This window comes from Lipotes vexillifer, unplaced genomic scaffold (assembly GCF_000442215.2).
Source record: "Lipotes vexillifer unplaced genomic scaffold, Lipotes_vexillifer_v1.1 scaffold559, whole genome shotgun sequence".
Classification (NCBI taxonomy): Eukaryota; Metazoa; Chordata; class Mammalia; order Artiodactyla; family Lipotidae; genus Lipotes; species Lipotes vexillifer.
In genome coordinates this window covers 480,103-507,821 of record NW_006781351.1, presented here as the reverse complement: position 1 = coordinate 507,821, position 27,719 = coordinate 480,103, and the positions used below count along the sequence as shown (strand labels likewise).

At 37.6% G+C, this 27,719-nt stretch overlaps 1 protein-coding gene and 1 pseudogene across 1 annotated transcript in view; one reads left to right on the top strand and one right to left on the bottom strand.

Moving 5' to 3' along the window:
• Positions 1-27,719, top strand: part of PDE3A (phosphodiesterase 3A) — a 311,664-nt gene that overhangs the window by 38,756 nt on the left and 245,189 nt on the right.
• LOC103074497 (serine-threonine kinase receptor-associated protein pseudogene) overlaps positions 1-27,719 on the bottom strand; it is a 33,824-nt pseudogene that overhangs the window by 2,983 nt on the left and 3,122 nt on the right.

Sequence of the window (27,719 nt, the reverse complement as noted above, 5' to 3'; positions counted from 1 at the left end):
TTTTTTTTTTTTTTTTTTTTTTTTTTTTTTTTTTTTTTTTTTTTTTTTTTTTTTTTTGATTTCCTTTACTGTGTAAAAGCTTGTAAGTTTGATTAGGTCCCATTTGTTTATTTTTAGTTTTATTTCTATTGCCTTGAGAGACTGACCTAAGAAAACATTGGTACCATTTATGTCAGAGAATGTTTTGCCTATGATCTCTTCTAGGAGTTTTGTGGTGTCATATCTTATATTTAAGTCTTTAAGCCACTTTGAGTTTATTTTTGTGTATGGTGTGAGGATGTCTTCTAACTTCATTGATTTACATGCGGCTGTCCAGTTTTCCCAGCACCACTTGCTGAAGAGACTGTCCTGTTTCCATTGTATTTTCTTCCTTATTGTCGAAGATTAATTGACCATAGGTGTGTGGGTTTATTTCTGGGCTCTCTATTCTGTTCCATTGATCCATGTCTGTTTTTCTGCCAGTACCACACTGTTTTGATTACTGTAGCTTTGTATTATCGTCTGAAGTCTGGGAGGGTTATGCCTCCTGCTTTATTCTTTTTCCTCAGGATTGCTTTGGCAGTTTTGGGTCTTTTATGGTTCCATGTATATCTGAGGATTATTTGTTCTAGTTCTGTGAAAAATAGTTTATAATTAAAAAAAATTCTCTGTTTCACCAACTGTGGTCACTTCTACAGCTTTTCCTAGAAAATGTTGTTTGTCAGATTTGAATATATTTACTGTTACTAGCTTTCTTACTTAAAGATGAACCAGATCTCTTTTCCTTAAAAAATGCTTACCAACAGTTTTAATGCAATAGATGGAATATGTTTTCTTTTTGGAAATTATCAAGATTGCAAAACCTTTAATAGATGGAAAAAGTGTTCATATTTGCTTATAATGAATGCTTTCAAAATGAGTTCACTGAATCCAAAATAGTAAACTTATGAATTATTATAGTTGGAAATCATCAGAGAGGCCAGATAAATTTGTTACCCAAAACAATGATTATTCCTATAGTAGTTTTGTGACAAATGTTTATTTAGCCACTACTTGAATACCTTGAATGAAAGAAAGCACGCCACATTAAAATCAATACAAAGAGATGGGTGTAATAGAAAGAGAAGGGGAAAAAAATGGTAGGTGATAGATATTTAATTAGTTTGGTTATGGTAGTCATTTCACAATGTATATATATGTCAAGACATCGCATTGTGTACCTTAAATATATACAATTTTTATTAATCATACGTTCGTAAAGCTGGGGAAGAAAAAAAAGAAAGAGAAGGGCTTTGAATCCAAAGGAACATTGGTGCAAATTGTGGGCAAATTAGTGAATTTCTTAGTTTTGGTTTTCCATCTATTAAATGAAAAATTAAATCCCAGCTCTGCAGGTTTGTTGAGTGATAATGTAAATTGATTATGTCTAATGCAAAACATTTAATAAAACATTGCTATAGGATGGTTATTTTCAGTCAAAAACTGCCCTGTTGTAACTTTGACCCCTATTTCTTAATCTTTATTTACTATTTTATGTGATAAAGTTAAATAGTGAAAGACCATTGTCATTTGCCTCTTAGGACTCTCAAGTCTTCTCCTCTGACTAAAGGTGTCCATATAATTCAATTGTCTTGTTACCATCTTTCCTCTTCCCTGAGATGCAGTGGTACTTGATGCCTACTGGGGTATCAGGCTACACTTACAGTAGCCATCCTCTGGAAGCCACACTTGTTTGGCATGACCCTGTTATCTTGACTGTACTCGATTGGGCTCAAGCTGGGCAATGAAATTCTGATCCAGTAATTTGGTATTGGGACCAAGTGTGAGTTAAGTCAGTCTTTTCCAAAATGTAAAAGCCCCTTTCCAAAACCCCTAAGGGCTAAGGAGCAGAGAGAAATCAGTTTGCGGAAAGAATGAAGCAGATACAGAGAGTGCGGGAAAGGGAGAGAGATCTGAATCTTCTCGGGGCTTTCTTGACTCTGATTCTCCCTCTTCCCTGAGGCTTCCCTGTGTCCCTGCCCCCCATTCTGTGAATAACCCTGCCCTAAGCTATATCGAGTTAGTTTCTGTTATTGCATCCATGGTTTTTCATCAAAAGACACTGTTCTCTACGTCTGCGTCTTTATTCCTGTCCTGCACCTAGGTTCTTCAGAAACATTTTTTTTTTTTTAATTCCATATATGTGTGTTAGCATATGGTGTTTGCTTTTCTCTTTCTGACTTACTTCACTCTGTATGACAGACTCTGGGTCCATCCACCTCACTATAAATAACTCAATTTCAAGAATGGACTGGAGGACACAGGGAGGGGGAAGGGTAAGCTGGGACGAAGTGAGAGAGTGGCATGGATATATATACACTACCAAATGTAAAACAGATAGCTAGTGGGAAGCAGCTGCATAGCACAGGGAGATCCGTTCAGTGCTTTGTGACCACCTAGAGCGGTGGAGTAAGGAGGGTGGGAGGGAGACGCAAGAGGAAGGAGATATGGGGATATATGTATATGTATAGCTGATTCACTTTGTTTTAAAGTAGAAACTCACACACCGCTGTAAAGCAATTATACTCCAATAAAGATGTTAAAAAAAGAAAAAGACACTGTTCATTGTAAGACCACCCTAATTCAAAGATATCAAAATGTGAAAAAATGTAACATAACAGTATATTTTAAAAACATCTCTGTTAAATTCTAGGGCTCAGAACTGAACCTGATGATTGATTCCAAACCCTTCCTCCCCTCACCCATCAACATGGTGACACGAAAATAAAAACCAGCATATTTCCTGTTCCATCCACAGGGTCTTATCTGTTGTCTCCAGCTGCCTGTGTAGCACTTCCATTTAGATGGTCCTATCAAACATATTTGACAGTTATGACTCTTCCCCTCTGTTAGCCTGGATCCCCTTATTTTATTTCAGTTTTCCTCCCTCTTCTAAGTTAGTGATCTAAGAGTAATTTGGAATTCTTTGCCCCTTCTTCCCTTAATCTCAATCTGACATAAAATTTTGGAATTTCTTTTTCTTTTAATTATTACTTTAAATTGTGGTATAATACACATAATATAAAATTTACCATCTTGACCACTATTTATTATTTTTTTTTGTGATACACGGGCCTCTCATTGTTGTGGCCTCTCCCGTTGCAGAGCACAGGCTCTGGACGCGCAGGCTCAGCGGCCATGGCTCACGGGCCCAGCCGCTCCGCGGCATGTGGGATCTTCCCGGACCGGGGCACGAACCCGCGTCCCCTGCATCAACCGGCGGACTCTCAACCACTGCGCCCCCAGGGAAGCCCCGGCATCTTGACCATTTTTAAACGTGCAGTTTAATGATATTAAGTGTATTCACATTGTTGGGCAACCATCACCACTCTCCAGTCTCCAGAACTTTTTTCATTTGAAAAACTGAAACAGTACCCGTTAGACAGTAACTCCTCATTTTCTCCTCCACCAACCCCTGATAACCACCATCTACTAGCTGTGTCTATGTATCTGACTACTCTAGGTACCTCATATAAATGGAACCATAGAGTATTTGTATTTGTCTTTTTTGTGATTGGCTTATTTCATTTAGCATAATGTCCTCAAGGTTCATCCATGTTGTAGCATGTGTCAGAAATCGGCATTTCTTATGCCGATGTTATTCTTTGACTTAACCTTTGTCTTCTTCCCTCTTTGACAACCAGGGGTCTAAGCCTTTATCACTTTGCCCCTGAGTTCCTGAAATAATGTCTTAACAAGTCTCTGGTGATCCTCCCCCTGCTTACAGCCATAAACTGTGATGTCTGCGTCATCTTTGAAAGCATGGTTTTCATCTGGTCGTTGACCACAGGGTTACCATGAATGGAGCCCCGTGGATGGGTTGGTGCAACACAGAGGCTCTGAATAGCCCCTTCTTGCTAAAAGCATTACAGTTTCCCTTCTGATATTCCCCATCTAGTCTAGCCCCTTCTACTTAATTTTTGAGTCCTTCATAATCTACTCAGATTCCGGTTTTTTAATGATCTCTTTACCCTGTGTTTTAATTTATGTATCACTGTTATTCGCCAAGGACCTTCATTTCTGTCAGGTGGTCATTTAACTTCCTCTGCAGAATTCAGTGTTTATACCTGTCTCTTCCTCTTTTTGCCTTTTATTCCTTTCATATGAAAATTTCAACTTACTTTCACGACCTATCCAAATACCATATATTCTGTGTAGCTCACTTTCTTCATGAAAACTTCACAACTGCTACAGCCCTCCCTATTTATAGTTCACTTAGTTACATTCTTACCCTTAAATACATCACTATAGATTGTGCTGTACCAGTTAGTAGTTTGCTAACTAGATTTCAGTTTCTTGAAGCCTGATGCTTGTTTTTCCCAGCTCCACTTTAGCAAGCAGAGTGCAAATATGCATTAAGTGGGCAATAAGTATTTGTTTTGTTAGTGGCATTTTCATGTTAATAGTACAATAATAGAACACATTATAGGCGTGCTATAAAAGCTTTCACTTTCTATTTCACTCTTGTTTCTAAACCACCCACGCTTAATTTACTTGCAAGTGCTTTTAAGTTTGAAAACTTTTAAGACAATTATTAGTGTTCCTTTTTTTCCACAGGCGACTTATTTGATTTAAGTGATGTTTAGCCCAGCATCATTCCAAAACGAGAAATATTTGATATATCTATAGGTGATTATCATTAGATACATATACAAGAGAGGGAAAAAACAAACAAAAACCTACCTGAACAATAATGTTGACACTAGGAAATGGACTGCTCTTAGAGCATTTGAATGCTGGACCTCCTATGTACGTGGAAAATGGGGTATTGTGTAAAGAATCTTGTTTAGTCCTTTTGCGTTTTGTTTCTTTTGTCTATTCTGTCTTCCTTAACTCTCATATTCCTTTTCTGAAGCTTAAACTCAAGGTCATTGTTGAGTGAGAAGGATATTACTCATCCTTTTCCTCCAGCTCAGGTGAATGGGATTTATCATTTTGGCCTTGATTTCCCTTCTTTCTGTTAATATTAAACAACATCGTAATAGCTGTAAAGATCAAATGCTGTAATTTGAGGGAGTACATGTTTAAAGTCTGTAAATATATTAACTCATACTACCTATGTGGCATCAAGTAGATATGACACAATTCAGTTCAGTAATGATGCATTGAATCACCAGTTGCATCTCACGCTAGGAATACAATGACGAACAAAATAACACCATGTTGACCTGGTGGATTTTATAGTTTAGTAGGAATATCTTAAGTAATTACAAGTATGTGAATGTGATTAAAGGTATGTAGAATACTGATTGCTGTGGGAGAGAATAGCAAGGGATTTATACCTTATTTATGGGGTTGGTGCAGGCCTTTGAGAAAGTGTTTTTTATTTTATAAATATATATATTTATCTTTTACAAATATAGGGGTCCTTTATTTCATTTCAGTTTGGTTCACATTAAACACTCACTACAAGCTTTTTTTTTTTTTTTTTTTGCGGTACGACATGGTACGCGGGCCTCTCACTGTTGTGGCCTCTCCCGTTGCGGAGCGCAGGCTCAGCGGCCATGGTTCACGGGCCCAGCCACGCCATGGCCTGTGGGATCTTCCCGGACCGGGGCACGAACCCGTGTCCCCTGCATCGGCAGGCGGACTCTGAACCACTGCGCCACCAGGGAAGCCCAACTACAGGCTTTTTTAATGTCTTATCCATAAAATAATAATCAGAAAAATAATACTAGGTTATCTGGGTTGCGTGGCCAAGTGTTACAGTGAGAGGAAGACACCATGGCTGTGTAGAGAATGTGGGTCTGAAAGTCACAAAGCCAACCAAGCTGAACCCTTGGGCAGTTTCTTAAATTCTCTTGACCATGGTTTCCTGATCTGTCTAGCGAGGACAATAATTCCTGCCTTGCCCAGCGTAGTATATAAGATACTCTGCCGTGTGTAAAAATGATAGTGGAACCAGAGCATTGAAAATCCAGTTTATTCCAGATGAACATGCATTTCCTGTACCTCTTACCCAAAGGGAATATATTTCAGAATTCATGGTCCAAGGTATTGGTCTCATTCCTGATGTGGAGAAAACAAGACATAAAATAAGGCCCAGAAGTGCAGTCCAGGAGTATGGAGTAGATCAGAAATCGTAAGCCCAATATACTGCTGCTGTTTTGAATTTGGTTTCATTTTCACACCTGCCCCAGGCTTCCTCATTTGTAGAAGCTTTATTAACAGGAACACAGGAGGAGTCAATGACAGCTGATCTGTTCCTCTTGTAGAACAAACTACAGTCCAACTCCAACACAGTCGTTAACGGTAACTGTTTCTTGTGCAAGTATTCTCCTGACCTGATAGAGCTACCAGTTTCAAAGTGATGTGTGAGGAAACCTGGGCTGATAGCAAAAATCCCAGTCAGAATAATGAGCGCTGCTTGAGCACCTGCTAAACTACTGAAAGTACTGAAGGTTGACCCTTGAACAACACGAGTTTGAACTGTGCAGGTCTACTTATACTTGGATTAAAAAAAAAATAAATACAGTACCTGTATTTTCAGTTTATAGATCTCTAAGTTAACTAAGTGTGGGGAAAAGTTTGTGTTTGATTAGAGATCACACTATGTGGAATCAAAAGAAATGATGCTATCCAAACTGAGCTTCCTGCCTTTGGGTGGTGAGTCATTTATCAATTCCTTTGTTTTTTGAGGTAGGGATAGAGCATTTTTGACTGCATGGGGACAATACCCCTAGCCCCCCACATTGGGCAATGGACAACTATATACATGGAACTATATGCCTATCATACTGAGTAAGGGTTCAGAAAATAACTGGGATATGGGCTGTAGATGAGGCACCAGACTGAAGCTAGAGTACAGATTTTGGAATCATCCTTCTACAGATGGCCGTGGAGCTGGACACAGTTTCTTGGGGATTTGTAGAAAGGAAGTACTCTTGAAAACACAAATATCTAGAGAGAGGGTAGAGGTACGTTTGGGGGGATAAGTATAGATTTAAAATCACATAACTGGAAAATATCTTGCACATCTTCTGATCTGGTATAGTCAAAATAAAGATGAATTGGGTCTTCCCTGGTTGTCCAGTGGTTAAGACCCTGTGCTTCTACTGCAGGGGGCATGGGTTCGATCCCTGGTCCAGGAACTAAGATCCTGCCTGCCGCACACCATGCCAAAATAAATAAATAAATAAATAAAATAAATAAGTAAAGATGAGTCAAAGAGGTCCTGTTAGCCTCAGTGATACAGTTTCCGTAAGTCATGGCGTAAAAGTCTCAAGTTTGCCTTTCTAGTGTAGGTTTTTTAAATCCACTTCAGCCTCATACTGGCATTTTGTCTGCGTTGAATTATAAATTGTGTGAGTGTATCAATTTCTTCCCTATGTTTATACTTAACACCCTTTAGGGGTAGCAGAATTTAAGATCTCTCTCAGGTAGTCAAATTTAAGTATATACATTGTCCCTGTTTATAAAAAAAATATCAAATAAAATAATTCCCTGGACATCTCTTCTAGATTGTTTTCCCTGGTTGCTCAGCCCGGTTCTTCTGTGAGCTTAGAAGTGTATCAAGTACTTGCTTTCATAAGCCTTATTTGTTTGGACTCTAGGTGGACCTTCTCTTTTATTCACTGAAACAGAGAAACACAGTGCCTGGCAAAATATAGGTAATATTTGCTGAATGAATGAACCATGCAGATTTCAGAGACTATACATTTTTAAAAGATATTCACTTATTAATCATTTTTCTTTTGGATCAAGTATAGATATTTGTAGGTAGCAGAGACACAATTAAGTTAATGTTCTTTTTTTCCAGTAGCTGTCTTTTCTCATGGTTTGAATTGAGGGCAGCAGTTGTTCTTTTTAAGAGCAAAAGCTTGGCTTAAAAAAAAATGAGTCTCATAAGCAAATATAAACCATATATAAAAGTATGTCAAACATAATAAAATTCTGATTATAAAATACTCATTACTCTTTAACCCCGAAGATCAAACGTTACAGGGTTGCCGATAAGGTTAATAGCATATTTTTTTAACCCTCCAAAATATCTTTTCTTTAAAGACCTTCTCTTTAAACCACAGAATGTAGAGATAGTTATGTTCTATTTATTGCTAATTTCTCTCTTGCTATTTTTCCCTTTTTTTTGGTATCATGCCCATAGCAGCTGTTTCCCTAACCCTTAACCCAACCCACAGGCTTTCCCACGCTCCTTTTATGGCTCTTGTTTGGCATTGATCCTTAGTTTGACAAGTAAAACACGTGTTTGAATAGTAGTTACGGCCAAGCTACAGTCCATCAGGTTTCCCATAGGGGTGATTATGCTTATTTTGCCCCCAAACCAGGATCCTTTTATGATAAAGTATTGAGTTCACTCTGAATAAGCCTTCAGCTTCCTCACTGAATTCCTCATTCCTTGGTGATACGGTGACAGATGACTCTGAGATTCTGTAAACTCAGTGTGAGTGAAGCTTGTGAGATGGGAAGAGAGTTGGGGACACATGGCAACATGGGCTTCAGCGTTAGACAAAGTGAGGTTTAGTTCAAACTCGGACACATACTAGCTTGTGGATATAATATTCAATATCTGTGGGTTTTAACCTCCTCATGTATAAAAGGAAGTAATAACTACCTGCCCTTGGAAACTCTGAGCCAGAAGGAGTCGTTTGGGTAGATTTCAAACCAATATGCAATGGGCCCCATCACTATTTCGTTTATAAATATAAAATCACAGTTGCTTATCTAAGGTATACATCCATGGCTCAACCATACCCATAGCACAGTCTGAATTTTAGTTGCAGAAACATTTCCCAAGGTGATGTGTGAATGTATGTGAAATCGTGGGTGGACACAGGAGGAATGAGGGACTTAAAAAATGAGGGATTGAAAGTATTGTGAATATCAGCCTCTTTGAATTTCAGGATCTGATAGTAAGTGGTCTAAATTATATTAAAAAAAAAAAACAACCACCCTGTCATTAGGTTTGTTTTCCTTTGCACAATACTTGATAACTGGATTGAATTGCTTTCTTGTGAGCTATCTTTATTGTCCTTATTCCCAAGAGCTACTTAATACATTTTAAGTGTTCAGGGAAGAATCAGTAGTGGTTCAATCAATAAATGAAATAATAAATGAATTTAAGCCAAATTCAGAAATTTAAGAAAAAATGCATACAACCCCCTTTTGTGTGTGTTGAGTTTGTGGGTGTGTATATGATTAAATGGTTATGATTTAAAATAAGGCCAGAATTAAACATTCAAAAAGCATTTATTAAGCAGCCATTATGTACCAGGAATAGTAGACTAAATAACATTTTCTAAAGTTACAGGTTTTCCTCCAAATTTAGGGGTACTCTTGTACATGCTGTTTAAAACAACTTAATTTGTTATCGGTGTGGGTTTCAGGTGCATCTGAAACTGAAAATTGATTCTACAATGTTCATTACTTTTTGAGCCTAAAGATCAAGCCTTACAGGATTGCTGATAAGGTTAATAGCATACTTTTTTTTAACCCTCCAAAATATGTCCTTCTGCACAGTGGGGTTGATAATACCAATTAGAGAGGTACTGGGAGAATTAACTGTGATAATGCATGTAAATTGCTGAGCACAAAGCTTGTCACATAATAGGCACCCACTAAAGGTTAACTGTTGTTGATGCTTTGAGGAGTGTGCATCGTGTAACTGATTGCATTGGCTGTTAGTGCTCAGCTGTGGTCTCCCTGGGTCCTGGGCACCAAACTTGAGCAGTACACTTTTGTGAACTAACTTCACCGCCGGCAGCACCTTGACATTCCTCTGCTTGTTTTCTAGTTGTCCACTTTCCTGATACATTTTGTCTATGTTTTATTTAATGCAGTTACATTTGAAAAAGGTTCATTAGCTTAAATCCTTTCTGAAAGAGACAACCACAAAATGAAAATGACCATCATTAATATTTTATCAGTTCCTCCGATTCCTTTTTTCAGTGTTCTCATAGTTTATATAATTAGGATTGTAATGTTTTTTTGGCTGCGTCGGGTCTTAGTTGGGGCACTTGGGTTCTTCGTTGAGACATGTGGGATCTTTCGTTGTGGCGCACAGGCTCTTCGTTGTAGTACACAGGCTCCTCTCTAGTTGTGGCGCGTGGGCTGCAGGGTGCATGGGCTTTGTAGTTTGTGGCATGCGGGCTGTCTCATTGAGGTGCGTGAGCTCAGTAGTTGTGGTGCACTGGCTTAGTTGCCCCACAGCCATGTGAGATCTTAGCTCCTGGACCAGGGGTTGAATCAGCATCCCCTGCAGTGGAAGGTGGATTCTTAACCACTGGACCAAAAGAAGTCCCTGTAATGTTTTTATTGACTGGTTTTCTATATGTTTAAATTAATGGTATTTTCTGACCATCTTCTACAACGTTAAAAGTATGACAACTTTATCACTTTTATACTTGTATCAATTTGCATCAGTTTTATCACTTGTACACTTCTTAATAGTCACTGTGTGAATGTATTATTTTATTTAAGCATTTCTCTCTTGTTGGACTGGTCGATTATCTCTAGATTTTGTCAGGGTAAATGATACTGAAGTAAATATTTTTATAAACCCTGGTTTGATTTTCTGATTATTTCTTCCAGGTACATTTCTATATATGGGATTATGGATTAAAGAAACTAAATATTCTGTATTTTAAAGTAATGGTTTACAGTATATAATTAAAATTAGAAGAAATTTTCTTTTAAAAATCCGAGAGCAGTGGTTTTTAAGGTACTCTGTGACATCTCCTTTGGGGTTGCTATTGAGAGGGAAGAGCTATACCCCGAAGGTAACTTTTTTCATGTCTCTTTCTTTTTTTAAAAAAAAATAATTAATTAATTAATTTGGCTGCATGGGTCTTAGTTACGTCACACAGGGTCTTTTAGTTGCGGCATGCGGTACCTTTAGTTGTGGCATGTGGGATCTTAGTTGCGGCATGCGAGATCTAGTACCCTGACCAGGGATTGAACCCGGGCCCGCTGCATTGGGAGCGCAGAGTCTTAACCACTGGAGCAGCAGGGAAATCCCTCATGTCTCTTTCTTAGAGCAAGTGAAACGGATGCACTTTCAAAATGTCAGATTTGACAAAAATTAAAGTCATGTGTTTTTGTTTCATTTTTATGATGAAATATGAAAGGTTTATTTATTTTGAACACTACTATATCCTAAATACCATATTTAATAAATAATTTCTTTGAAATTAAATTTCAGCAATCTGGTTAATATTAATGAAGAAAGATAGTGGCATGAGGGTAGTTTTAGGAACTTTTTAAAATCAGGTGAAGAATATTTTACCAACGTGACAACTGTCACCAAAATTTCTCTTACAAAAAAGTATGGAAAAATATTTAGATACTGTTGCAAGTATGGAGAAAATATCACTCTATTCTCATTCCACCCGTCCCCAAAGGGCCTGGACGTCAGAGGGAGCTAGGTCTTCAGAGAAGAGAGAAAAAACTGTGTGATAGAGAACATTTTGGAATCTTCCTGGCAACTTGCAAAAGAGTAAGAGAAGGAGAAAGGACAGGATCAGGAGTTGGCAGTAAACTGTAGTGTGTAAATCCCTCAGAGCTCCATTCTCTAAGCTCAATCAAGTCTCATAAATTCATGCATGCTTGCTTGCAAGTTTTACATTATTTTTAACACGCAAGCATGGTCTGTGCTTCTTGCTGAGGTTGACGTGATGTGGGATAGAGGCAACCCTAGAATAAACTAATGTCCAAGAAGATTGAAAACGCAACTGATAACTATAAGTAACTGGAATCTTAGTCAAGCGTAAAGATCTGACTTGAATTTGGGGGCATCCAAGGCAATTTTTCTTGTATCCCAGGGCCCTGGGGGATGCCAGGTGAAGGCTCAGTTACAGGAGTTTTCATAAGCACTGCTGAGGTCATAGCACAAGCTCTGCTTTTCACTGTTATATGAAGCAGAGTCCCTGAAGATTGGCTGCCCTGGTGCTAAAGCAAGTCACCATGCTGGATGCACTTCAGTTTATCTTTAGATATATAAGCTCTGGATACTTCTGGGTTAAGGTTTAGTCATTCCACTTTGCTATCAGATTCCGGATAAGTTATCAGGCAATAGAAGCATGACTGTCTCACCCTTCATTCATATGTCCTAAATCTGACAGGCATTTGGACTCTCCTTTAATAGGAATAGGGGAAGGGCAGGTATATGAGTGATAGACTTGTTTAATATTGTCACAAGTACTAGAGCTAGGGACAAAAATAAATGCTCTTCTGATCATGGGAGGTGTTTAAGCATAAGTGGAAACTGGGTTTGGTCAGGATAAAATAGAGGATGTTGAAATGGTAAAACCATAATAGTAATGATATGTTCAGTAGAATAGTTATATTAGATGAACTTATGTGCTCCACTGGTTGAGAAATTGTCAAAGTGTTAAATTACCCACCTTAAAATATTATGGCGTTGATTTTTAGACACATATTTGTATTTTGTTTCAAAAGTTGACCTTCCCACCATTTATTTTGCCTTTGTGTAAATATAATTTTCATGTTTCGTTGTTCAGGAAACATTTTCTACTAATAGTAGCTCTAATGTTGGTGATCAAATTAGTTAATGTTTTTATACATGTCACTATCAGATGTAAATCTGTGTTCACACCAGGTATAACAACTCAAGACCGAGAATATTCTATTGGCTGTGAGGTTTGTTGCTTTAATTGAGGCCAAGTTAATCTGTAGAATTTAACAATTATACTGCCATCTGTCTTAAGGGTTTATAACTCTGGTAGAGAATAAGCAAATAGCATAAAACACTTGTACCTGTGGGCGCTGCTCAGTTTTATTGGTAATAAAAAAAAAAGACATGCTGACTTTTGTGCTTGGGAACAGAATCTGTTTCTAACCTTTGCTATTAACAGGAAGTGGGAGAGGTGAAATGAGGCTTGGTTTTGTGGCTGGGCCAGAGCACTCTGTGTTCCTAAGTGTGGCATCCAAGTTTCATGTCTGTCTAGCTTCTTGCTCCTTGGAATAGCTGGCCTTTGAAGTCCTAAAAACATAGATTGGTAATGGGCAACATAAAATCAAGAGTGGGCAAATATTTGGAAAATCCAAGCTCTGAGAATAGCCAGTCTAGGATAATTTGGCTCAGATTTTGTCATAGCTGTGTTTTCCTTTCCCACCTAAATTATAAATTTTTACTAATATAATAGCATGTGTTTCCCAAGTAACAATCATTGAAAAGTCTCGACTTGTGTTTTTAGATAGAGCTATTACTGTATTTATTTTTAGATTTTAGGGCAGCAATAATTTCTTGGCCAGTGTATTAAAATGACAGTCCAGCCCCTGAGTGCCTTTTTTGGTAATTAGACATAGTATTAGAAGAAAGAATTCTAATGTAAATTTTAGGTTAAATACTGAACTAATACATTTAATAAAGATAAACCTTTTGTCCTACTGCATATTATCGGTGAGGGTACCCATTATAACATGTACTATGTCCTGTTTTAGAAAATATTTTCTGTCAGGAAAAACCCCACATAATTTAATAAAGACTGTTTTCACCAAGGTCATGTTGTAAAACGTATATGTGTATAGAAGGACATAACAGTAGCTCCAGCTAGACTTTTGTGAATACTTAGAGAATATCCCATTTACCAATGCTATTATCTCCTCCTCCCTCTAAGAAAAGAAAAACAGGCCGATTTTGCTAAGTTGTCCCAAAGGGAAGACGTATATGAATATTTTTATATGTTTAGGAGTATATGAATTTTAAACGCCAGTCTGAGTTACTAGCATACTTATCTCCTGCCTTGGAGAGAATTCTTAAAACTGTAAAGATGATTAAGTTTAAATTACTATAGACTTTTGAAATCTGATTTAATAGTCTAGTGCTTACCTTTTAAAAATTTCCTGTCTTTTACGGTTATGACTGTCAGAATATAACACACATTTTTTAGAGATCGTAATTTTGCAATACCGATACCTTTATCTAATTTGTTATATAATTAACAGTAATAGTTTTAAATGTTTGTTGCATGATAATTAGTCTTGGAATGCTAGAAATCACTGGTATATATATCCAGTGAAGCCTGGGTTGATTTTAGTTATGTTTGGTTTCATACGGTACCAAATTATAATGCCACTCTCTATATTCAGGTTTCTAAAAAAAACAAGTGGCCTTTTTATTTATCAAAATGTATTTATACAAATTTATCAAATGTTTAGTAAAGTATACATACATGTGAAATATACACATATTTAAAATAGAGCCCTGGGACTACCCTGTCCTTCCAGTGGTTAGGGATCCGAGCTTCCACTGCAGGGGGGCAAGGGTTCGATCCCTGATTGGGGAACTCAGATTCTGCATGCTGCATGGTACAGCCAGGAAAAAAGATAGAGCCCTATAAATTTTTGTATTATCATAGATATGAACGTTATAGAAGATAATGATGATTAGATGTTACATCTCTGTCAGGAACTCCATTCCCCCCCACCCCAAATATCCCTCCTTCCCTCCCTCCCATAGACACAATGTACACGCTCATATGCCCATATCTTCCTTGATTGACTTCTTTCTTGAGACTTTAATCCTGAAATGTTTCCTAGCACGCAGACAGCTGAGATGAAAGTGTTCTTTTTAAGTGCACACTTTTCATAATGCCTTGAACTTGTTTTTCTGTGGCAGAGGGAAACAACCTCATGCACCTGGACAAACAAAGGTGTTCCTTCCAAAACAGACTTTCAGAATCATTAATTCTGGTTTAGAAATAATTATAAAGGTTAAGTGGACTCTCATGCGTAAGGTTTTAGTGCCGGTGAGTGGCTGATCTGTGTTTTGCCTCTCCCTTGCTTGCATATTCCCTGTGACACCTGCATGTATGAGTCTTCTGTTACAAATCTGATTCCATTTGTAGCAAGTGGGCCAAAGACATCCCTCCTGGAGATATGCTGGGCCCACTGGCTGAGATAATAAGCACTTCATCCCGAACACATGCTGAGGTAAGGCTAGTGCTGGTAAAGGTGGGGGAAGGAGGTGGGGTTTTGGTTCCTTTGGGTGCTAACTGTGTAGAAAGAGCAGACAGTACCTAGCATGATAACCTAGTAAGAAATAACTAAGATGTGAGTGGAGACATTGTGTTTGTTTTAAGGGTGAAGTGACAGTGTCTTTCAGTGAGGGGGAAGCTGGTGAGAGATGAAACAAACTAGCAGTAGAAAATGTTGCATTTTTGCATTTTTTAGCATAATTGTAAACACAGAATTCAGACACAGTAGGTATTAACAAAGTAAAACTTTGAAAGAATAATTTTTTTTTGCTTGAAATTCTTATTTTTTTAAGCTTTGAATTTTATTTATTTTTTATACAGCAGGTTCTTATTAGTTATCCATTTAATACATATTAGTGTATACATGTCAATCCCAATCTCCCAATTCATCACACCACCACCCCTACCCCGCCGCTTTCCCCCCTTGGTGTCCATACGTTTGTTCTCTACAGCTGTGTCTCTATTTCTGCCCTGCAAACCGGTTCGTCTGTACCACTTTTCTAGGTTCCACATACATGCGTTAATATGCGATGTTTGTTTTCCTCTTTCTGACTGACTTCACTCTGTATGCTTGAAATTCTTAAGAGTGTTACAGTAACCATATTAGTTCTTGCTGTATTACAGAATGACTGTAAAACAAGGTGGTCCATTCTTAGTTATTAGGAAGGGCAAGGGCGGAGACGAGAAAGGAACAGGTAGCTAGTGATCAGTCGACAGGAGTGGAGCAAAGCATCTTGTCCCTCTTGCATTTGGGGGGATAATTTACATAAGTAGACCTCTCACTTTTTCTGTCTCTTTTTCGCCCTCCTTTCCCCTTTTAATTGATTTGCCTGATCACAAGTTTCTGTCTCCCTAGGAAAGTAATTCGATAAGTGCAAATAGATGTGGAGGAACATATGTAAATTGCTGACTTTCTAAGCTAAGAATTTGAACATATGCTTAGGAGTTTGTTTTATTAAAAAATCCTACCGTTGTCAATTACTGTCATAAACCCGCGGATGAATCAACATTGACGTTCTCCTACCTATGCCAAAATAAAAATTGCTTGTAGGGTGATGTGGAATAATGTTTACAGCTGCCTTATGGATGATTTACATTGAAACTGCTATGCATAGACTATCTATTAATTGGAAAATCATAGAAAAAAATAAGTAAGTTTTCATCTACCAAACAGCCAGTAACAAACTTTGATAAATATTAACAATGATTATAACTAAAAAAAACCCCAGAATACCAACAACAGAATAGCCGTATCAAGACAGTGGATCATGATGTGATGACGGTCGAATTCCATCCTGAATCCTGTCCATCGTGGCCTCCATGTTCTGCTCTGACTCCTTACACAGTACAGCAACCACACTTCAAAGCCAAATGAGGACTAGTTTGCTCAGGAAATTCTAGTTTTACTGGTATATAGCCCTTAGTCCTAAGCAAAAATGACAGACTATAGGGGATCCTGTGTCCATCATTCGAAAGCACTAGAAAAGAACATGTTTTAGGGACTTCCCTGGTGGCCCAGTGGTAAAGAGTCAACCTTCCAATGCAGGGGATGCAGGTTTGATCTCTAGCCCGGGAACTAGGATCCCGCATGCGTGCCACAGATACTGAGCTCGCGTGCCTCAACGAGAGAGCCTATGTGCCGCAAACTACAGAGCCCACGCGCCCTGGAGCCCGCAGGCCACAACTAGAGAGAAGCCGGCCCACAGCAACAAAGAACCCGCGCCACAAAGAAAGATCCTGCATGCCTCAACGAAGATCCCACATGCTGCAACTAAGACTCGATGCAGCCAAAAGAAAGAAAGAAAGAAAGAAAGAAAGAAAGAAAATAAATTTTTAAAAAACCACATGTTTTAGATAACCTTGGATTAGCAGGAACATACATGAGTTGCCAAAAAATATCAATTTAGAATACTTAAAGAGGTAAGCTCCTAGATTGGTTTAGGTGACCCATAATGTCTGGTGGTAATGCATGTTTTTAGAGTAGTTTTATCTTTAAACCTCAAACAAGTTGGTGACATACATAATGCTAGTGGAGTTCTTTCCACCAGAGGATGGGTGCTAAAGAAATTGATATATTTTTTTTTATCATGCAGTGTTTCTGATAGCCTGCCTGCTTTAATTTTCACCATACTTCTCGTCCTTATTTAAGAGAATATTTCACTTTTTAAAATAAAGTCTCATTATGATTTAATTAAAAATCTGTTTTTTCCTTGCCCTAAGGAACATTGTAATTTATAAATATGAGTTTATATATGTATATTTGTGTTAAAATACATTTATAAAATTGACATTTATCTTATTAATAAAATAATATAAATATAATATAATTGGCTAGCAATCAGGTTGGGCCAGATATTACTCTAAATGCTTTATAGATATTAATTTATGTAAACCTTTCAACAGCCCTGAAAGAGACCTTTATATTTTGGATTCATTGTAAAGTTATGCTCAGAATGTCTGTGACCTATTTCTATGTTGCTTATTGTTCTATCTGTCTGTCTATTTATCTATCTATTATCTATTTAATGGAGCTAAAGACAGACACATAGAAATATGATGATATATTATTTTGTTTGCTTCCCAAGTGTCTGACGCACTGCCTGCTTTTCTAAGCATGTAGGTAGGGTTAAGAGGCAGCATAATATAATGCTTATGAGCCCCAGTCTGGTTCTAGACTACCTGGTTTTGAATCCCAGCTCTGCTTCTTACTGGCTTTGTGATTTGGGGCAAGTTACTTCAATTGTCTGCCCTTCAGTTTCTTCCTTTGTTAAATGTGTATAATAATGGTACCAGCTTGAGAAAGTTGTTATCCAGATGAAATGAGTTAAAATTTTTAAAGCACTTAGAGCAGTGACCAGCACATATTAAATACGACATAAGTAATAATATACATAAATATGTATTTGAATACTCAAGACATTCCCAAAGGGAAGATACTTAATTCAGTTGATAAAAACTTAAGCAATGAGAATGGCAACTGGAAGAGGTTTTATAACAAAATACAGGGAATTATCCAGATATTGATCCCTCTGTCAGACAGCTATACCTATGAATTCTCTGCTTGTTACTGGAGTAAGTGGTTGCTGGCTGCAAGTGAGAACAGAAAATGAAAATTTCCAGCTTGTGAAAAACATCTGGAGCTTTTACTTGACTACAAATTTAATATGAGCCAACTGTACGATGCAGTTGTTTAAAAGAAAAAAAGAAGAAAAAGAAAAAACCCTTAGGCCTTCCTTAGGCAGTATAAATAGAAGTGTCTGCATCATGGGAAGTCATATCTTTGATGTACTTAACACTGGCCAGATCACAGGTGGAATACTGTTTTCTGTCCAAGGCACCATAATTTTACGAAAGGCACTGACAAACTGGAGAGACAGAAGTCTGGAAATCATATAGAAAACAGAGGAAGTGGGACTGTGTAGCCTAGAAAAGAGAAGACTGAGGGAACTAAAACACCTGTCTTCAATTATTTACAAGGTTGCCATTAAAAAAAAACGGACACATTTGTATATCGCTCTAGGATGCAAAAGTGGAATCAATAGAATGAAAGTCTCATGCATATTTTAACTCTATGTTAAGGGAGAAAACTTTAGAACAACTACAGAGTCCAATAATGCGAGTACAGTTGACCCTTGAACAACACAGGTTTGAAGTGCTTGTGTCTACTTATACGCAGATTTTTAAAACAGTAAATACTGCAGTATCACATGATCAGCAGTTGGTTGAATCTGCAGAGGGCTGGCTCTAAGTTATACACAGACTTCCAGCTGTGCGGAGCGTCTGTACCCCTAACCCCTCTGTTCAAGTGTCTACGGTACTTTGCTCCCCTTAATGATGGGTACTGGTGCTGGGTCTTGCAGGAGTGCTGTACGAAGAATTACTGTATGTGGTCAAAGATTAGATTCCATTACTCACATTCACTAAAATCAAGTTTATGCATTCATATCCTCACAGGGCTTGGGCAGTGACAATCCCTGGAAAATTCATTAAGATTTTTAAGGCTGTTATTTGACTGCATGGAGTAAAAAACATCTATATAATTAGTTTACTTTTATTCAGGCTGGTTTTGAAATCTTATTTAAGTAAGGGATCAAGGAACACTGGGTGATATGGTATTTTCCCAAATTTCATAAATTCCTTTAACTTAGGTTTAGTAACTTATTAAGAATTCTTTATATGTAGGCCAACAAAAATAGTTGATAAAGACTGGTTGAGTATTGTATGGTTTTGGGATCTGATCAGAGAAAACCTATAGTTCTTTCTGATCAGAGAAAACCTATAGAGAAAATCTGTAGAGTTCCCAGATCTCTAGCTGGGTGGCAATATTAAGAAGGGTGGAAATGTTGTGTACCTTTGAATTTCATATACGAACAGTATTTGAGGTTCATATCAGTACACTAAAGGTTCTCTTTAAGGATGAGTGAAGTGAATATTACTGGAAAATATAATAGAAGATAGCTATGGTGTAGCCTGGGAACTGACTTTATATTTTACAGGCATGTTTCTCTTGTGATATCTCATTCTTGTGACTTCAGATGTATGCTTTCTTCTGGTTAGGTATGTCCTAGATGTTAGCCTTCCTTTCAACTCGTTTTGTCACAGTGTTTGCCTTTGTTGTATTTATACTACCAAGTGTCAGACATTAGATTGTTTGGTTTCAGCAATTTTGTTATAACTTTTTTGAAAAGACAATAAAAGTTTAGTAATTTATTTTTGGTAATTAATTTAGTAATTTATTACTAAAAATTTAGTAATAAAATTTTAGTTTTAGTAATTTTTCTCATAGAAGACAGGTATTTAAAATGTTCATTTAATAAATTTAACCATCTAATGTATATATTTCCACATTGGGTAGAATAACTAAAAAGTAAAGAAAGATTATCTAAAGAGAAAATTAAAAAGTCACGTTCATATATTTTTCTTTTGCCATATTAGATAACGTGAGTTTTTTATAATCTAGAATATTCTGTAATCCTCCCAAACTCTTCAGAGAAAGAATTTCTTCATCTTCTTGAAACAGAAATGGATGCATCTGAGGAACTGTTTCCACATCCTATCAGTGGTCTCAGTCTCATCTACTTATATCCTTAACTCTGAATTACTAAGCACTTGGTGAGGGACTGTGTCCTCGCCATAGAATTTTGGCTTCTGGTTGTAATCTGTTCAATTGTGAAGAAACATCACAAATCAAAGCATCTTGTTTGAATGTTTATTATTAAAATTTTGATGCATATTTTGCTTTTTAATACAGACGAGAAGATTGATATAATTGATGTGTATATTAATTACAATCCGTACATTTTTGGAGGTTTTTTTTTTTTAAATGTTCCAAAGCATGGGACCAGATATGTGCAAAAGGAGTGAGGTTATTGTGCATTTAAGAGTTCAGATTGCAAATTGATTCCTCTGTTCCTCTGCTTCAGAAGTAGTCGAATGAGCATCATCAAAAGGGGTTGAATTACTGGAATATTAAAAAAAAAACTTTTAAAAAATGTAATCTCATCTATAAAATGAAAAGATTAATAGGCAAATGTTGTAACTGGGATTTGTGGAATTGGTTGACTCTAAATAGCATTGATGCTAGAAACCTTTTCTTCTCTTCTGGTTATAATGCTGCCACTTGTATCCTCCATTAGGACCTTTGAGAAAAATGACTTTCGTTGATAGTACGAATAAGCATTTCATTAAGTAATGGTTTTGAGTATAATTAAGTTCTATTTCTTAATATTGCCTTCGACGAATATAGGTCAGAAAAATAGAATACGGGAGTTTGACTTCCGATTTCTTTCTTTTTTCTTTAAATGGTTACTTTTTGGGCTGTTTTATCTTATTTTTAACCATTGTCTCAAATTATTCCTTGGCAGAGTGCTGCAACATAACAGCCCTTTTAAAAAATTGGTTAAAAATTTGAGAGAATAGAAGTATGGGCCTTCTGAGATGAAGAGCATTTTGAGTGTAAGACGGTTTAGTTGTAAATATTGTATTGGTCATGTCTGTGTTTGAGAAGCGCTCTTCTAAGCCAACTAACCATGTGGGGTGGGAAGACTATCCTGAGTAATGTAATAGGCTCATTTTAAATGAGAAAATAGAGAACACTTTGCTGAGCACCTACTACATGCAAGATGCTTTGGTAGGGAGGGATTGTAAGAGAGGAAGTTGACATATTTGGCCAGTAGAGTTTGAGAAGGATCAGTGTGAGTTCTTGGTACATTTGGTAGGATTCCCCAGTGAAGCTATCGGGTCCTGAACTTTTGTTTGCAGGGAGTTTTTTAAATTACAGACTCTATTTCACTTGCAGCAATTGGTCTATTCATATTATCATTTCTTCTTGATTCAGTTTTGGCAGGTTATATGTTTCTAAAAACTTGTCCATTTCTTCTAGCTTGTCCATTTTGTTGGCATATAACTGTTCATAATATTTTCTTATGGTATCTGTATTTCTGTGGTACAGGTTGTTATTTCTCTTGTGTTTACTTTTTTGTGAGTGCCATTGTTGATGTTTTGTTTTTTGATTTTTATCTCTATCATTTCAATTTCTCATTTTGTTTCAAATACTGAAGCATCAAATCCGTGTTCCATGTATCCTAGACGCTGATTCTCTTATGTTAGTCCAGAATCCACACAGCATCCAAATGCCAGCTCTGCTGCATCTTGGCTTATGGTTATAGGCTTGAACTCCAAAATGCCCCCAAATGTTTTTAAATTTTATTTGTGTACATTTTCAAAATAACCTTCCTTTGAGGTCACAGTTTTATGTGAACTGTAGTTAAACTCTTTTTTTCCATGACTTGTAGCATATGGTATTTAACTGTTTGCTAGGGGGGCTTTCCTCAAGTAAACATATTTGTACAAAAGCATTTCAAGAGCATTACAGTTAAAAAGAGGAACTCCTCTAAGGTGACTTGATTGCTTAAACATGGGTTTGAAAATTAAAATATTTATGGCTTAGCATGCTGTTTCATTGTCTTTCAAGATTAGTTATAATATCTGACCTTTGGGAAGGAATAAGCTTTTACAATTTTTGCAACCAAAATAACCTTTCTGACATTTCATCCTGAAGTATTTGCCTCTAACAGAAGAGAAGCAAATCAGTTGACATTGCAGCCAACCAGTATTGACCCTGCACTTTAAAAAACATCTATTGCATGCAATTTGAAAATATAATCAAACATAAATCTAGGATTGGAATTTTCTGACCTAATAGACTATGATTGCTTTCCATAAATTGTGCCCCTGGTGTCATTTTTCCTTGTTTTTAAATAACCCACTGAATTCTCACATCTTTTTGTTGTTGTTGTTGTTGTTGTTGTTGTTGTTTGGAGGTACGCGGGCCTCTCATTGCTGTGGCCTCTCCCGTTGCAGAGCGCAGGCTCCGGACGCGCAGGCTCAGCGGCCATGGCTCACAGGCCTGGCCGCTCCGCGGCATGTGGGATCTTCCTGGACCAGGACCAGGACCCGCGTCTGCTGCATAGGCAGGCGGACTCTCAACTGCTGCGCCACCAGGGAAGCCCCGAATTCTCACATCTTTTACCTGTCATATTATCAGAAAGAAAGGGCCTCTAGCATTTTTCTATACTGTCAGCCCTGCAACAACAAATCATACTAATATTGGAATGCATATTCGCTATTCTAAGTGTGGCTTCTGGGAGGGCTTCTGTGTGAAGTGTTAGGCTTGCTATCTGAATCATAAACACAGCTGCAAACATCTAGAGGGTGATTATGGATATCACTTGTAAATCAGAGATACTCGTCACAGGGTAATTTGGAGACTTGCTGCAAAACATACACATAATCAATGGGCAGGTCATGATCATGGCCCGGCTTTTCTAGTACAGTGGTCTTAGTGCTTTTCCCAGGAAATCAGGTGATCGTACCCCATGTGCAGTAATCAAACAGGTGGGCAAACTCTGATCTTTTCATCCTTAAAAAAACCTATACAATGAAAATTTCAAAACTTGATGAAGGATATATCATTGTTAGTAGTATCTGTGACTCCAGTTTAGTGGTTAAAATGATCAAGGGTAATGTGCATGTTTGTGCTTATGTGACAAGTAGCAAAATGGTAGTATGGCTAGACTGTGGGTTCTCATGTGGTCTTGGATTGAGACGGACTTAATCTTGGCTCTGCAAGTTACTAGAATTGTGGCCTTGGGGCAAATCATTTAAATTCCCAAAGCCCTGATTTCTTCATCTATAAGATGCAAAATGGTTATAGTGTCTTTAATGTTTTGGGAAGAGTTTGAGATGCTGTATGTAAAATATCTAGCACCGTGCTTGGTGCAGCATTAATTTTTTTAAAAAGTGATATCAACCACAACTTCTCCTGAAAGGGGAAAGGAAGTGATGATTTAAATCATCTCAATATGTTAAGTCATTTGTTAAAATTCTGCTAGAATCATGAGGTAATTTTAGCATATGCGATAATGAGAACTCCATAGACAATTTATTAGCCTTACAGTGACTTATCTTTAAATGGGGCAACTATCACCATCAAGAAAATCAAAGAAACAGAAAACTAAAGCACACTAAAACATTTGGAGAAGTGATAGTGTGATTCACTTTGAAATTGTTTTTTTTAACATCTTTATTGGAGTATAACTGCTTTCAATGGTGTGTTAGTTTCTGCTTTATAATAAAGTGAATCAGTTATACTATAAATATGTTCCCATATGTCTTCCCTCTTGGGTCTCCCTCCCTCCCACCCTCCCTATCCCATCCCTCTAGGTGGTCACCGAGCTGATCTCCCTGTGCTATGTGGCTGCTTCCCACTAGCTATCTATTTTACATTTGGTAGTGTATATATGTCCATGCCACTCTCTCACTTTGTCACAGCTTTGAAATTTTTAATACAATTCCTTGGCTATTATCAAGAACGGATTTTTTTCCCCCTAAATGGAAAAGTTTATGTAATGTTTAGGAAGATGTTATTTTGCTTCAACATCAGTTAACTGTCTTCAGTAAAAGGCAGAATCTGATTTCTCTGCAAGACGATGTGAGCATTTGTTTAATGTTTAACGCAAGGTCTGATTTCAAGGTTTGGAAAGAAGAACGTGATTAAATCATTTCAAATATGGAAACTAAAAAAAAAAGCTACTAGTTTAAGAAATTGGTTTTCTAGATGTTTAAGCATTTCACGCAGGATGGACTACTTATTAATATAGGAGAAAACTAATAACAGTTCTTGTATGTCAAGATTTCAGTTAGTGATGCTACCCATTCCCACATCATTCTGGATTTCTTCTGTGTACACTTGGTGGCATCATCTTGCATAGTCTGAAAGGCAGCAAAAGCTCTCAGGAAACTGTCAGGGAATATCCAGGTGTTCCAAATCCTGGTAAGCCATTTACATCGCTGCTTTCAGAACAGATGCCCCAATAGTCTCCCATGTTTAAGCTCCACCACAAATGCGCACAGGTGAGCACAAATGGGTCTTGGCCATGCAGGGATATGGTGATCTATGGGTGTTTTGGAGTCAAGATCCCAGAGGCTTGAGGCTTTCCATACCCTACATTAGTATTCTTGGGGCACTTGCATTTTCTGTCAATGGCTCATCTGAATACTAAGTGCTGAAACTAATGTTCCCTGTAGCTCCCTCTAATGGGCCTGGCTGATGTTACAGTCTTGGAAATTTCCATGTCTGACTCGGAGATAACAGTTACTGGGCCTGTTAATTGAATGTGTGGTTAACTGCCAAGCTACTCTTCACGCCTGCTTTTATTCCTTCTTTATGAAAAGAGCAAATTATCTGAAAAGGAACAGAAAACACATACGTATTTTCGTTTAAGGGACTGTAAAAAAAAATACACTGAGGAATTTTGGACCCCTTATTGTCCTGATGCTGGGGAAAAATGGGCTGAAGGTAGACCTTACACTGATATAATTTAGTTACTCGATTACCTTTGGGCAAAGGTTCTAACGAAAGCCTCCTTTAAAAGATAGAAGAGGGTGATTTTGCTGAAAATTTAGGAGATGGTATTCATACCAATGATGAATGAATAAAGAGAATACAATTGGGAACTTTTACTGCTAACAGTTAAATGTTATACGAGGAAGATCCTTTTATGGTTTGTGTTTTTACTGCCTCTCCTAATGCATCAGAGTTTATGCCCACATACACTGAGACACCAGCAAAGATGTCTTTATTCAAGAACACTTTGAATGTATCAAATGAATGCTCATCTTGTTCTCTTCTGTGCCGTGGCGGTACCTTTTCTAGGCGGAAGGAAGTACTCGTGGTTCCTTTGTGTAGCAGATTCACAAACTACATCATTTAGGCAGATATTTTTTGAATCAAGGGACTTTTTGATAATAATCACTTGATGTAATCCCCTAGTTCTTGATACACACCATGCCTTAAATGAGCTTCTGCCTTTGTTACAAGATTTTCTTTTGTTTGAAAGAAAATTGTCCATTTTGTTTGGAGAAGGATCACTCCAATTTTTCATCCTTTGTTTTGGGGTCACAGTGTGTTACTTTACTGCATGAGAGCAAAAGTCAGAAAGCACTGTGCTGCTAAACCATGGAAGTGAACACAGTTGAAATGGGCTACTCATAGAAACTTAACATTTTATTCTAAAATATGGTATTTTGAAAAAAAAATAGGTCCCTGTTGTATATATATAAGCATAGGCTGCTGCTGAGTCCCTAGGCACCTCTGTTCCTTACTTTTAATATGTATATAAGCACAATTATTGAAGGAATTGTGTTGTAGCAAAGTTAATATTTATGGTCTTTTTCTATTGTTGCTCTGTGGGCAGGGATAATTATGGTGGGAGAACTACCTTATATTTGTGTTCTTGTCCAGGACTGAAGCAGATTTACTCCTTGATGCTAGGCAAGTCATGCTTTCTGTGCTGTTCTTGTTGCCACAATACTTAAAATATTCTGGATTCATCGGAAGTTTTTATTTACATCTCTATTCTGTCCTTTTAATTCTCAGTAATAATAATCTCCCTCAGATTGTCTCATTTGTGGAAGGAAACATCATCTACCCGTCCACATTACCACCCTAATACAGAAGTTGGCATATTGGTTTGCTTGCCATTCTGTAATTCTGTCTAAACCAGGTAGATTGATTTTACGTTTTGAAAACAGAAGATACAGAATGAAATGAGCTGCATGGAGATTCTCTCTATAGCTAAGCCTGGCCCTTCACACATAATATAAGGCACTAGGCTCATAGAAGCAAAATCAGTGAACCAAAAAAAAAAAAGTTTTGTTTATTTTCTGAAAATAGTTTCTCCAAAAAAGTTTTTTTTTTTTTCCCGCTCTACACGGGCCTCTCACTGTTGTGGCCTCTCCCGTTGCGGAGCACAGGCTCCGGACGCGCAGGCTCAGCGGCCATGGCTCACGGGCCCAGCCGCTCTGCGGCATGTGGGATCTTCCCGGACCGGGGCACGAACCCGTGTCCCCTGAATCGTCAGGCGGACTCTCAACCACTGCGCCACCAGGGAAGCCCCTCCATAAAAGTTTTTAAGATGATATTTTTGTGATTGTTCACTGAAATCTTGTTCTGCCAGGTAGGTTCGTGTGGGGTTAGAAAAAAGTTCTTATCATTTGAGAGGATGAGGATGGTCTATATCATGGTGGAGATGAAAGATTTTTCTATATCCATAACTGTAAAGTAATTTACTTAGTCTTTCTGAGACTATTTCTTTTTGTTTAAGATGGGGACACTTGAGTTATGAGGATTAATTAATTAATTGTTTTTAAAGAGCATGCTACTAACTTTAAAAATATATATATTATTTATTTGTCTGTGCCAGGTCTTAGTTGCAGCAGGTGGGATCTTCTAGTTGCAGCATGAGGGATCTAGTTCCCTGACCAGAGATCGAACCCAGGCCCCCTGCAGTCGGAGTGTGGAGTCTTAACCACTGGACCACCAGGGAAGTCCCAAGGATTAGTTTAAATCAGATAAACTCAGTGTTAGGATACTGTGCCTGTCAGATAGTGACTGGGCAGGGAAGAACAAAACAAAACACCACCACTATTTGGACATATAAGTAGCTATAATAGGTCTAAATTTTCCATGATATTAGATTATATTTCAGGTCTTTGAAATTCACTTGAAGAGCATAAAGTAAACTAAGAGAACTCATGAAATCAAAGATCATCTATGTGCCTTATGTTTTCAGTTGTAGATAAACCTTTTGAAAGAGTGTTTCCATTTTATACATTAGTTTAATAACACATTATGCAACTGTTATAGGTTCATAAGTTGCTGTTTTCTGAGAAGTAAAGGAAACTTTTAAGACACATGAAATTATGTGGCCTGGTGATGTGACTTCAAGTATTAATCTGCAAGCACTTTTGACATGCAGTCACTTATGAGCTCAGTGTCTTTTTTCTTGGCAATTTTTTTTTCCCCCAAAGCAGTGATAATGTGCCAATGTTGATGAAACATGTGAACTTAGAAAAGATGTTTTTATTTACCGATGAACAAGCTAAGGCCTAGGTGGTTGAATGATTTGCCCAAAGTCACACAGAGGCAGATCTGTCCAATTTCCCAGCTCACCAGATACTTTGGTACTCTTTTCTGTGACAAAAACCTAAGAATTTACTCTCCAAACGGCTGTCGAAGTCTCACTACGGTTTTGGAATTATATGAGATGCTGGGAAATTTCTTAAAGAGAAAGAAGAGCTTCAATTATCTTTCTCTTCTTCCCCTTTTCCATATTATCATAAAAATTCAGACGGCGGGCTTCCCTGGTGGCGCAGTGCTTGAGGGTCCGCCTGCCGATGCAGGAG